The sequence below is a fragment of the Arvicanthis niloticus genome, chromosome 23 (genome assembly GCF_011762505.2).
Source record: "Arvicanthis niloticus isolate mArvNil1 chromosome 23, mArvNil1.pat.X, whole genome shotgun sequence".
NCBI lineage: Eukaryota > Metazoa > Chordata > Mammalia > Rodentia > Muridae > Arvicanthis > Arvicanthis niloticus.
In genome coordinates this window covers 4,211,292-4,226,214 of record NC_133430.1, presented here as the reverse complement: position 1 = coordinate 4,226,214, position 14,923 = coordinate 4,211,292, and the positions used below count along the sequence as shown (strand labels likewise).

The 14,923-nt window shown below is 36.9% G+C and overlaps 1 long non-coding RNA gene across 1 annotated transcript; it reads right to left on the bottom strand.

The window, feature by feature from the left end:
- Window positions 1–9,538: 9,538 nt before the first annotated feature.
- Window positions 9,539–10,893, bottom strand: LOC143436693 (uncharacterized). The gene is made up of 2 exons (XR_013106543.1): window positions 10,753–10,893; window positions 9,539–9,696 (listed from the first exon to the last, which is right to left on the bottom strand). It is a non-coding gene; the product is annotated as an uncharacterized LOC143436693 (long non-coding RNA).
- Window positions 10,894–14,923: the final 4,030 nt, after the last annotated feature.

Below are 14,923 nucleotides of genomic sequence, written 5' to 3'. Positions count from 1 at the left end.
TTGTGACAATTTTAAGAGCAAACAAATAATGTTTCTTTGTTCAGTTCTATCAGATGCTGAGCATTCTTGAGACCAGTACAGTAGGCAAATGATGTTGAAATTCACACACTGGGCCTATAAGATTTTCTTCATTGCCTCAGAGATGTTAAAGAACAATATATTTTCCCTTATTCTTGTCACTACTGATCTTTGGATCATAGAAATTATATGAATTGCCTAAATTTGGACAACTTTGTAGTGAATTTTTGGAATGACCATTTATTGAAATAAGCTTGTGTGGACTACTGATTTCTTAGAAGAGAACTGCACCAAAATACACACATTTTTATTGGATATTTTACTTATATACATTTCAGATGTTATCCCCTTTCTCCATTTCCCCTCCCTAGAATCCCCTATCTCTTCCTGCCTTCTCCTTTTTGCTTCTTTACCATTTTAATTACTTGCATGTATTAAGATCAGTTCTAGGATAAGGGTCTAACAATATAATAAATGCAATACAATAAATAATAAATACAATAAATAACAAAATACAATACAATAAGTAGTTAAAAAAAAAGCAAGACAATAAACACAAATAGTCAAAAAACAAGCAAGACATTAAGCCCAATTATGTGAACACTACCATGATCTTTGTTTCTAAGGGCTTATCAAGATGACCAAAATATCTGAGCCTACTTCCCTTTCCTAGCCCAAACTCCTTTCCATGTCTGAAGTCTCCTGATTTGTTCTAGTCTAAAGTTGAGATTCCTGTCTGAAATGACTTCTTTGTTCTAGCCTAATATTTAGATTCTTGCCTGAGATTACTTCTTTGTTCTAGCCTAAGATTTAGATTCCTACATAAAATTACTACTTTGTTCTAGCCTAAGGTCAGATTCATGCCTGAAGCCTAATTTCGTGTCTTTGGCCAATGTCATATTCCTGCCAAGCAGCCCATTTTCTTGTCCTTGGCCCATGTCAGATTCTTGCCAAGCAGCCCCAAAGGCTCTCCACCTCTCCCTCTTTTTATTTCATTAATAAGACTGAGCCTGCCTTAGGACATTCTGACAAGAATTCCTTCCTTACCCATTCTGGAATATGCATTATCCAAAGCAATGCACTTCTGTCATAGGTTGGTAAGGCTTTGCCCAGAATCTTAACCGTCTTTGGCTTGCCAGCTTGTTAATTTAATAACTGTCTGGAGGTCTATTTTCAGGTTCAGGCCAAGTATTTTGGCTGCCAAAATGTTGATGGGAGCCTGGGGCTCAGAACCCATCACCTACCCAAACCCAAACCTTCAGAATGCCATTCACCTTCTGCCCCTGACTTGGTCAGACTCCTACTCAGACTCCTTACTGGGGCAGACTCCTACCTGGTCTGCTTTTGTGAAGACACTATATCCTGACCCACCCTAGAGGAACCACTGTACTCAGAGCAGCAACGAATCCACTGCACTAAAATCAGTTGGGGAAGCTGGACTCCCAGAAACTCTAACACACCCAGGATCATAAGATTTCTGGATACCAGAGTCAGCCTGAGTCCCAGGAGCCCTTCCACCCAGGAGCTCAGAATCACAGGATCACAGAGACAGCTGGACTCTGAGGAGTTCAGACACAAGCAAGACACCAGGAGAGACAGGCTACAGTCAGAGACAGTGAGTGCATGTAGCAATAGATTCAATCTGCTAAATACAATATAGCTAAAGGCAAATTCCAAAAAAAAAAAAAAAAAAAAAAAAAAACACAACAGAAACCAATGTTACCTGGCATCGTCAGAACCCAGTTCTCTCAGCACAGCAAGTCCTTGACACCAAATCACATTGGAAAAGCAGGATTCAGATTTAAAATCACACTTCATGATGATGAAGATGGACATAAATAAATAACTTAAAGAAATACAGGGGAACATAGGTAAACAGGTAGAAGCCCTTAAAGAAGAAACAAAAAAGTCTCTTATAATTTGCAAGAAAACACAACCAAACATGTGAAGGAATTAAATAAAACCATCCAGGATCTAAAATGGAAGTAGAAGAAATCTCAAAGGGAAACCACACTGGAGATAGAAAATCTAGGAAAAAGAGCAGGATTCATAGACACAAGCATTACCAAGAGAATACAAGAGATAGAAATGAGAGTCTCATGTGCAGAAGATACCATGGAAAATGTTGATACAACAGTCAAAGAAAATGCAAAATGCAAAAAGCTCAAAAAATTCCTAACAAAAACATCCAGGAAATCCAGGACACAATGAGAAGGCCAAACCTAAGGATAATAGGTATAGATGAGAGTGAAGATTCCCAACTTAAAGGTCCAGTAAATATCTTCAACAAAGTTATAGAAGAAAACTTTTGTAACCTAAAGAAAAAGATACCCATGAACATAAAAGAAGCCCACAGAACTCCAAATAGACTAGAACAGAAAAGAAATTCCTGCCATCACATAATAATCAAATCATCAAATTCACAAAAAAACAAAGAATATTAAAAGCAGTAAGGGAAAAAGTTCAAATAACATATAAAGGCAGACCTATAAGAATTATACCAGATTTCTCACGAGAGACTATAAAATCCAGAAGATCCTGACTGATATTATACAGACCCCAAGAGAGCACAAATGCCAGTCCAGACTACTATACCCAGCAAAACTCTCAATAACTATAGATGTAGAAACCAAAATATTCCATGACAAAACCAAGTTTATACAATATCTTTCCACAAATCTAGCCCTAGAAAGAATAATAGATAGAAAACTGCAATATAAGGAAGGAAACTACTACCTAGAAAAAGCAAGAAAGTAATCTTTAAAAAAAAAGAAAAGAAGATAGTTACACAAACATAATTCTACCTCTAATAAAAAATATCAGGAAGCAACGATCATTTTCCCTTAATAGCTCTTAACATCAATGGACTAAATTTCTCAATAAAAAAACATAGAGTAACATCCTGAATACCCAAACAGGACCTAGAATTTTGTCGCACACAGGAAACACACCTTGCTGGCAAAGACAGATACTACTTGAGAATAAAAGGCTGGAAAACAATTTTCCAAGCAAATGGTCTCAAGAAACAAGCTGGAGTAGGCATTCTAATATCAACTAAAATTTTTGATAACTTCCAACCAAAAGTTATCAAAAAAGATAAGGAAGGACACTTCATACTCGTCAAAGAAAAATTCTACCAAGATGAACTCTCAGTTCTGAACATCTATTCTCCAAATGCAAGGGCACCCACATTCATGAAAGAAACCATACTAAACCTCAAAGCATACATTGCACCTCACATAAAAGAAGTGGGGCACTTCAACACCCCACTCTCAGCATTGGACAGATCATGGAAACAGAAACTAAATAGAGACACAGTAAAACTAACAGAAGTAATGAACCAAATGGATTTAACAGACATCTATAGAATATTACATCCTAAAATAAAAGAATATACCTTTTTCATCCACATGATCATCTCACTAGATGCTGAAAAGGAATTTGACAAAATTCAACACCTCTTCATGGTAAGTCTTGGAATGATCAGGAATTCAAGGCCCATAACTAAACATAGTAAAAGTAATATACAGCAAGCCAGTAGCCAACTTCAAACAACATGGAGAAAAACTTGAAGTAATCCCACTAAAATCAGGGACTAGACAGGGCTCTCCACTCTCTCCCTACCTATTCAATATAGTACTGAATGTCATAGCCAGAGCATTTAGACAACAAAAGAAAGTCAAAGGGATACAAATAGGAAAGGAAGAAGTCAAAATTTCACTATTTACAGATGATATGACAGTAAACACAAGTGATCCCAAAGTGTCCAACAAAGAGCTTCTAAACCTGATAAACAACTCCAGCAAAGTGGCTTAATATAAAATTAATTTGAGCAAATCAATAGCCATCCTCTACTCGAAGGCTAAACAGGCTGAGAAAGAAATTAGGGAAATAACACCCTTCACAATAGTCATGAATAATATAAAATAAATTGGGGTGAATCTAACCAAGCAAGTGAAAGATCTGTATGACAAAAACTTCAAGTCTCTGAAGAAAGAAATAAAAGAAGGTCTCAGAAGATGGAAATATCTCCCATGCTCCTGAATTGGCAGGATTAACATAGTAAAAATGGTCATCTTGCCAAAAGCAATCTACACATTCACTGCAATCCCCATCAAAATTCCAACTCAATTCTTCATAGAGATAGAAAGAGCAATTCTCAAATTCATTTGGAATAACAAAAAACCCAGGTTAGCAAGAACCATTCTCAACATCAAAAGAACTTCTGGGCATATCACAGTCTGTAACTGAAAGCTGTACTACAGAGCAATAGTGATAAAAAAAAAAAAAAAACTGCATGGTATTGGTACAGAGACAGGAAAGATGATCAATGGAATAGAACTGAAGACCCAGAAATGAACCCACACATGTATCGTCACTTGATCTTTGAAAAAGGAGCTAAGGTGGTCCAGTAGAAAAAGGACAGCATTTTCAACAAATTGTGCTGGTTCAACTGAAAGTCAGCATTTAGAAGAATGCAAATTTATCCATTCTTATCTCCTTGTACAAAGTTCAAGTCCAAGTCTATAAAGGACTTTCACATAAAACCAGATATACTGAAACTGATAGAAGAAAAGGTGGGGAAGACTCTCAAATACTTGTGTACAGGGGAATAGTTCCTGAACAGAACACCAATGACTTATGCTCTGAGATCAAGAATTGACAAATGGGACCACATAAAATTGAAAAGCTTATGTAAAGCAAAAAACTTGTCAATAGGACAAAAAGGCAACCAACTGATTGGAAAAATATCTTTACCAATCCTACATTTGATAGAGGGCTAATATCCAACATATACAAAGAACTCAAGAAATTAGACTCCAGATAACCAAATAACCTTATTAAAACATGGGGTACAGAGCTAAACAAATAATTTTCAGCTGAGGAAACTTGAATGGCTGAGAAGCACCTAAAGAAATGTTCAACATCCTTAGTCATCAGGGAAATGCAAAGCAAAACAACCCTGAGATTTCATCTCATACCAGTCAGAATGGCTAAGATCAAATCTCAGGTGATAGCAAATCCTGGAGAGAATGTGGAGAAAGAACATTCCTCCATTGTTGGTGGGATTGCAAGCTGATACAACCATTCTGGAAATCAGTCTTGCAATTCCTCAGAAAATTTGACATATCATTCAATACCTGAGGACCCTTCTTTACCACTCCTGGGCATATCCCCAAATGATGCTCCCAGATATTACAAGAATACATGTTTCACTATGTTCATAGCAGCCTTATTTATAATAGCCAAAAGCTGGAAAGAACCAGATATCCTTCAACAGAGGAATAGATACAAATAATGTGCTATATTTACATAGTTGAGTACTACTCAGCATTAAAAACAATGAATTCTTGAAATTCTTAGGCAAATGGATGGAACTAGAAAATATCATCCTGAGTGAGGTAACCCAAACACAAAAGAACACACATGGTATGTACTTACTGATAAATGGATATTTGCCCAAAAGCTCACAATACCCAAGATACAACTAAAACACCACATGTAGCTCATAAAGAAGAAAGATCAAAGTGTGGGTGCTTCTGTCCTTTTAAGAAGGGGTAACAAAATACTCATAGGAGAAACATTGGAGACAATGTGTGGGACAGAACCTGAAAGAGGGGCCATCCAGAGACTGTTCCACATGGGTATCCATCCCATATGCCTTCACCAAAGGTAGATGTGAATGCAAGGAAGTGCATGCTGACAAAAGCCTGATATAACTGTCTCCTTGGAGGTCTACCAGAGCCTAAAATATACAGAGGTGGAAGCTCACAGCTAACCATTGAGTTAATCATGGGGTTCCCAATGGAGAAGTTAGAAAGAAGACTGAAGGTGGTGAAGGGGTTTGAGTCCCAAAGGGAGAGCAACAATACCAACCAACCAGAGCTCCCAGGGTTTAAACCACCAGCCTGGGAGCACAGGGGTAGAGACCCATGGCTCCAGCTATACAGGTAGGTGAGGATGGCATTGTCAGGAGTAAGTGGAAAAGTAAGTCCTTGGTCCAATGACTGCTGAATGCCCCAATGTCTGGGAATTCAAACGTTGGAAGGTGGGAGTGCATGGGTGGTTGGGAGTCCATCTTCATAGAAGCAGGAGGAGGGGGAATGAGATAGGGGGTTTCTGGGTGAGAGGGAAATGGGGAAAGGGGATAACATCTGAAATGTAAATAAAATATCCAATAAAAAAATTTAAAAATAAAGACGCAAAAGATCATGGGATGATATTGGAACCAGGCAAAGTTGTCAAGTTTGATAGAAGAGGCCACAGGGTCATAGATACAAGCACTGCTGGTCCTGAATATGGGAAACATGAACAACAACAGACTATTCTGAGGGATAACATAATATCTGACCAGAACATGGAAGTTGCATCTCAGAGGCTTTGTGCATAATGTAGGGGCATAAGATTTAAGTCTGTGATATGAGATACAATAATTGTAGATTCATTTTCTAAATTTTTCAGATGTGTGTGGAGTACTTCTGTGTCTGAGTTTGAAAGTCTGAGAGTAAGTGTGTGTGAGGCTGTGAAAGGGGTCATGTGTTTTGGTAGAAGCACTGGCTGGAAGTAGCCCAGAGAACCTGCAAGGGTCTATTCTGTCACGCTCTCAGAATCAAGGCTCCTAACACATGTTGTGGAACTCCATTTACCTGCACTGTTCAGTCACATAGGACATTGCAGTCACTTTCAGAGAGGTTTATGGCACCCTACACAGATAGAGGGCATGACTACAGGCTTCAGTCTCAAAAGATTTCCATATTAATGAGTTACCTAAAGGTCAGAGGGCATAGCTAATTAAGTGACCCTCCTTCCTCTCTCCCTTCCTATTTAAGTCAAGTACCACCTGGCTTAATTGGGGGTGCACATCTAGACCATCTATCATCTGCCATGCCAGTAAAGCTCTTGGAACCCCTGACTTTCTCATGTTATTGGGGCCTGCCTTCATGCTGATCTAGTGGAGGACTTCTCTGCATTACAGCCATGTGAGGCGTCACTCAAGCCAAGCAAGTAGAACATCAGCACTTCCTGTGGGCACAGCCAGAGCCCTCTCTTTTCCCCTCATCTCTCTCTCAGCCTGTGGGCCAGCACAGCACCTGCGAGCACCTCTTCTCCATTCTGCTGTGGCCTCCCAGAGGCCCAGAGGTCCTGGAGCCCCAGAATTGAGACCAATCAGCCCACAGCCACCTCCGGGCCTGGGGATCCCCACCAAAGAGCCCTGAGCCCCCCATGGAATCAGGCTGAGTTCACTCCCTGGCAGGCTGGGGGTGCCACAGTGGTCTCTCATGGCCAAGCGCCCGCCAGGTGACAAGCAGAATGAACACGGTCAAGGTTGCTGTGCTCCAGTATGGTCGCAGCAGTGGGAATTGCCCGCCACCCAACAACATTCAGAAACCCAGGCTCATGTGCCCACGTGCAGTGTACAGGTCCTTCAGGTTTTTTTCCCTACAAATATGGGCTATGTGGTATAAAAATTAAAGTTTTTTTTTTGTATTCCGTAAAATTATTCTAACAATGTTAAATAAATAGAGATGTCAAATTCCCTGCCAATGGTGTGCTAAAAATTGCAAAATATTGTGCAAATTTTGGAGCAGTTCACTTATTCAAAATTTATACTGACTGGATTTTTAGTGTTCAAACTTACAGACTTCAGATATACTCAAGGAGAGAATTTAAAAATGTAAATCCACTCAGTGATGTAGGCATGACTGGGTGTCCCTGTTTATAGCATTGACATGTGACAGAAATAACTCTTCAGTAGAAAAAAAAAACTTGTTAGATAAAATGAAACTATCCATTCATCCTTCAGAAATTCTCCAGTACTTGAATTGGAAATGGTGGTACTATTTTTTATATGATGATAACGTGTTATATATTGATGATGTGAGGAATGGGATTTAAGATCTGCACAGAGTATAACACTAAACAGACATATATTTACATGACGTGTAAAATCTGATATTATGGGCAAGATCTATTCTAAAGAGATAAAATATAATCCAGCCATTTGTATTTGAGTTTGGAAAGGAGGATAAGAAAGTGAAACCCTTAGTGAGTAATCATCATTAGACTCAGGAATCTCCGCTGTAATCTGGAATTCTAAATACAGTTTGGGAGTTGGTTCTTAATTAGATAATAAAATGTTCTGCAAATATATCTGAAACCAGGATTAATGTGGTACATCAACCTTGGACATCACACCAGACTGAAGGACTCTCATATCTTAATCACAAGGCAGGCCAATTATGAAACTGATTCCAAGTGAAATCCAGAGCATTATGCACACATAAAGGTAGCCTTGGGATCCGGGATGTTATAATAAACACTGTCTAAATTCATGTGTAAGGTGAAAGGATATGGTATTGGTGTGAGGACACCTCTTCTCCACATTCAGGATTCTGGACAGCCACAAAAACAGTCTTTAAGTTACTTTCTTCTTTTGTTTTATCCTGAGTCAATAAATCACACAGTCGCTAGATATTATAAATTTGATTTAAAACCTTTCTTATGAACATAAAATGAATGATAAAAACTAAAACATAATGAAGGGCATGAGAGACTTGTACTCAGAGAGAAGCACTACAGAATCAGGAATTTTAGTCCTGTAGGATGTCTCCTTAAGGAAGGAGGTAAAATCAAATACATGCACTCCATCCAGAAACCTGAGTGGATATTCTTAACTACCTGTTGATACTTTTGCTATCTGTAGGGACAGAAAACATCCTAATTTCCCATAATGATTATCTCAGACTCTTCCATTATTAGTTTACTACCCATCGTTAGGGGAGATTTCACATGTATTTTATGGCCTGCTGACCTGTATGTTATTTGTCAGAGAAAACTCTACACTTAGGATTAAGCAATAGAACATACTGTCATGGTTGCAATAGCTTCTTGGAATATTTCTATATAGTCACATCTTAAGCTTCATTGAAAAACTGCATTTGGAATGATTATGGAAATTATTGTAACCTGAATACAAATTTAAAAATTCTATTGTGTTGAAATATACCTACAAAAAACTGTCCGTGTTTAGGCTCCCCATATTCAGACCAGGTTGACAAAGTCAATCTGCACCATTATCTCATTCTCATCTCTTCACATCCTTTGTTTCCCTCTATGACATCTTCACAAATGCCCTCAAGAAATAAAAGATATCCTAGAAGAAATTACCTTATGCACTTAGAGATTCATAATGGAAAATTTCATTACTGAAAATAAACACACACACACACACTTACACACAAAACAGATGCACACAAATACACACATAAAAAGAGAAAGTGAGAGAGGTGAGACATTGCAAGAGAGGCGTTTATTGAGAGAGAGAAAGAGATAGAAAGGCTGAGAGAGGCTAAAACTCAAATGTTTAATTATATTCAATACACCTTACTATTATGCATTTTACATGTTGATCATCCTTAAATTCTTTCCGTCCTGGATTCTGAATACACTTTGAACAATTTAAACAAAGACATGAGAATTAAAGTCTGTGCATTTGAGTATATGAGAGATTTACATAAAATATGTTATCAGAACTCATTTTTATTCATTAATATTTTACAACTCTTTTTCTATTTATATTGAAAATATATTGCTTCATGAAATATATTCTGATCGAGGATTTCCATTCCTGAACACCTTCCTGATCTTCTCCCATCTTGATTCTGATTCTTTATGTAGCTAGAAAACAAACAGTACTTAAAAATAATAAGGAAAGTAAGCAAATGGGAGTAAGACAATACAAACAGAAGAAAATCACCAAAAACAAAGCAAAAGAAACACCTGTGGATGCAGAAACACACGTTCACAAATACTCTAGAGAACAAAGCTGAGCAACAGGTATGCAATGGACTATGAGATTTGATACTATATTAGCATAATTCCATGTTCTAAAAAGGCTAGTGACTGTAGGGATGATTACTGAGCCTGGGAAGGAAGTAAATATGAGAGCAAACACTTATGTGTAATCTCAGAACCTACCTCAATTAATACTGAGTTTGTAAATGAATTTTATGAAAAGTGATTTAATAATATTTCATCAACCTACAGGAGTTATACATATATGACTTTGCATTCTGATATAAATATTTCTCACATCCTGTGAGACTGGAACTTCTGTTGAAACACAGCCAGATTTAACAACGCACCTGAAATAACTTAAGACTATGAGGCAGAGTTTGTTTGCAGATGTTGGTGATTTGGATTTTATATGTCCATTATTTCCAACAATTTCAAAAAGTTCTGTTTTTTTGGATCCAGTGATATTTTTATTATGCCTCATCACACTTTTCCCTTTTTATTGTTTTATTGAATAAGAAACATGTCAATGGAGGTAGTCACTGGTGAAGAGAATGGCAAGGTATGGTGAGCTGTAGGTTAATTTTAAACCACCATCAATTTATTCTACATGTCTGTTTAAAAAGATGACAAAGGTACAATAGGTCTGTAAGGAGGAGACAGTATAGGAACACTCAAAATTACTATTTCTGAGCAAATCTAAAGGTTAGTCTTTATAGTCATCTCAGTCCCAAGGCAGCATTCTGCTATTCCAGGGTTTCTGACACACTCAGGATGTGGTTACAACACTGTGCCTTGCACAGTAATAGATGGCAGAATCCTCAGATTTGAGGCTGCTGAGCTGCAAGTAGGCTGTGTTGGAGGATGTGTCTACAGTCAATGTGGCCTTGCCCTTGAACTTCTCATTGTAGATAGTATTACCATTTCCAGGATAAATACCTCCAATCAATTCCAGGCCCTGTCCAGGACTCTGCTTCACCCAATATATGTCATAATCAGTGAAACTGTAGCCAGAAGCCTTGCAGGACAACTTCACTGAAGCCCCAGGCCTCACCAGCTCAGCTCCAGATTGCTGCAGCTGAACCTGTGAGTACACTCCTGTGTACAAAAAGGCAAAGTGAATGCCAATGTCATCTCAGGCCCTGTCTCCTCTTCAGATTTGGAATTAGTAAGCCCCTTACCTGCAGTTACTGACAGGAGGAAGATAAAGGTCCAGATCCATTCCATGGTTAGAGTCAGTGTGTTCAGGGACTTTGGAGAGGACAGTGGTGTCTCTGTATATATCACCATAGACAGATAATTTGCATATTCATGAGCATGGCACTTCTTATATAAGAATTTAGTCCGTCTGGAGAAGAACTGAAGAGGAAGGACTGAAAAGACACATGGATCAGGCAGTAGGATATTCAGGTCCAGGTTCTATTCCAACCTGAGAATACGTTAACAAGTTGATTAACAAGGATAAGTTAACAAGTTGATGCATAAAGCTTTGTGATAATGGTGATGATGATGATGACGATGAATATGGTGATGTTGATGTTGATAATGATTGAATGATAAAAATTGAAAAAATGGCTAATTTTTATAGCTTTAGATTCTTCATTCTCATATATGCAATTAATATTTGCCTTTACATCAGGTTGTATGTTTCAAAACTCAGTAAAATGACTAAATGTAAATGTCCTTCAAAAGTATTTGCGTACCAATCATTATTGCAGGATGATCATCAATAATTAAATTATAGCAATAAGCAACATATGTGTAAAGATATGATTTTAACAGTAAGGCATGCTTACATATACTAAAAATTATACACACACATATATATGTATATACAGATATATGTGTATATCTGTATATATATATATATATATATATATATATAGAGAGAGAGAGAGAGAGAGAGAGAGAGAGACTTTTTAACCAAAAATAAATAAGAAATTTGGATTGCTTTAAGACATGTGAATTAATTAGATATAACTGTATCAATGTAGACAATCTCAAAATCATAGACATTAAGACTCTTATTAGTAGCTCTTATATATTTCATATTTATAGACAACTATTTATGCAAATACATGTTGTTATATCAATGAAATTTTATAGTAAAATAAAGAGAAAATAGGAAAGACAAGAGGTGACAGATGAGATATGCACAGTGTACAAAATACACATAGGAAAATCTGTACATATATAAAGTGGATATTTCTATATTTCATAAGAATTTTAACTCTTAGAAAATTTTAATCTTATATTCAATATGCTATAATCTACTACTAATCTCAGGACTCTCATCACATTCTACCATCACTAGATCCATATGTTTTTTCTTTGGACATTCCAAAAGTCTCTTTTCCAGCATCCTAGTTCCTCTGTTTCATTAAATAATAACAGAGAGAATTAAATTATTGCTACCTATATACAAATAGATAGAGTCCTTATTAGTAAATAGTGAATGTCCAGATATTTTTCTCCAAAAAGTGAATATATTTTGCCTCTCAGTCATCAAATATCAAAAGACCATAGCTTGGTGTGGGCCATCAAATGTTGTAATGTTTTTTAATTGTTATATTATTTTTAGTGATGAGAACAGACAACACATGAAACAAGGTGGACGTATTAACCTCAGAAGATGACTTACATAATTCTATTCTAAGGGATTTAACTGATATTTCTAAGCATGCCACTAGACTTCTTTATTATCTACTCAGCCATTTAGAGATCTCTCACTAGTAATTTTTGCTGGATTGATTTGTTTATCTTATGCTGGTAAATATAGCTACTGAGAATTCACATGTGCAATAAAAAAGTTAAATATCTGGAGACAGAATTTGATCTCCATTGACCCCATTTTCTATATCATTTTTCATGTTTTGTGATGTTCCTTGATTTTTGTGTGGAAGATTGGTATCATTACTCCTCTGTGACTGAGTACTCTGTCAATCTTTCTCACACTCGGACCACTCATGAATGTCTGCATCAGGCTTTACACACAGTACACATGAGCCTCTGTGATCAAGGCTCAGACAATATACTGGATATAAACATAAATATTTATAAGGCAGTTTGACAACATGACCCTTAGCAATACAACTGAGGTCTAGTAGGGCCTATATCAACTTTAAGCATGGGCTTTTGACCACACTTTTGTTGGATGAAGTGTTTCCTATGAAATTCACCAAAAAATAATAAATAAAATCATGTTTCTCCCAGAAATAACACTCTCAAACATGTACTCAAATGGCACTACATACTATTACATAGATGTTCACACATTCTTGTTTATTCACAGCATAGAGGAAAGAATCATCACAGATTTCCAACAAAGCATAAGTTAAATATGACATAGTGTTACATATAAAAAAAAATGAATATTAGTGGGAAAACAAATTATGTGATCTCTAAGTGACCCCTCCTTGGAAAGAAACAGGTGCTAAAAGATAAACACTAAACTTAGAGAAATAAATAAGGTAAAACAAAAACCATCACACAAAATCTGGAGCAGACAAATTATGAAAAGGGAAATGTACCAAGAGAAAGAACAAGAATCAGAGAACCATTTGCTCAAATACACAGGAATACCATCAAACTAAATTATTAACAAATACTGAAACCCTTTCTTGGCTTAATGGAGAGAGACCTTGGCACACACAGCTATAAATGGAAAACCCTAATCAAAACCCAATCCTCAGAGTTCAGAGAAATCCACAGAAGATGTGGCTGAAGGAGCGCAAGTGACAGAGGGGAAGGAGGACACCAGTAGAACAAGACCTCCAGGAGGATGAAATAGATTTTAAGAACTAACTGCAGTGACCTCAGTCAGATTTTGTGTTCGTCATGACCAGGATTAACTGACACAGGAAATGGTGTTCTAAATTTAAAACTAGTTAACTGTAAAAAAATAAACACTGCAGAAAGTCAGGAAACACCCATCTCTTCACCTGCTCCTCTGTTTCTGAACAATTAATTTACTTAGAAGTTTTTCTTTCACTAATTCCTGACAACAAATATTTAGCAATATTATTCATGTCTATGAAATACAAATTAAAGAGGGCCCAGGGGCCTTGAACTCACAGAGAAGAACAAAGAAATGCAGAAATTTTAATCATACAAGGAGAAGATAAAAATCAAATACCTACACAACAACCAGAAAGCTGAGAGTAGGGGTTCTTAATAACCTGGTGACATGTCTGTAATCTGTAGAAACAGAACTCACACTAATACCCCAAAATCGTTATCCCAGTCTTCTCCATTCCCCATCATTAGGGCAGATGTCACATGTATAACCTGCTGACTTCCATGCTGTTTTTCAGAGACCACATTAGACTCTAGAACTTTTAGTTGTAGAACCCACTCTCATGGTCTGGAGAATTTCATAAAATGTTGTCTACAGACTCACACTTTAAGCTTTATTGTGTACCTGGAATGAGAATGATTATAGAAATAAGTTTTGCCTGGAGAACCTTTTCCAAGTTCTATTATATTTAAGTATACATACAATAAGGTGCTTGTGCTTAGATTCTCTGTGTTTGTTCCAGATCGACAAAGACAATCTGCACAATGTTCCATTCTCTCTTTTCTTATAGATTTCTTCCCTCTCTGACACCCACAGGGACACTCTCAAAAATAATTTTCCCAGAAGAAATTACTGTATGCACTTAGAGTTTAATAACATATAATTAATTACTGAAAATATACAAATATGGAGACACATACATACACACACAGGTACACACATACAAACACACACACACACACACACACACACACACACACACACACACATGCGCGCGCGCACAGTTTAAAGCCCAAATATTTGACTTACTTTTTCATGACACCTTAACATTATTCATTTTACAAATGCTTTTGCTTTAAATCCTTACTAAGTCTTGGCCTCTGATTAAACTTTAAACAATTTAAACAAAGACAAAAGACATAAATTCTAGGAATTTGGGCTTATGTAAGATGTACACAAGAATGATATCAGAGTTCTTGGTTTATTTATAATTTTTCTATTTTCTATTTATTCACTTTAAAACCCACTCCCAATATTTCCTCATACATTTCCTCCTCCAATAGCCCCTGGTCTTCTCCTCCGAGAGTGTGGGCC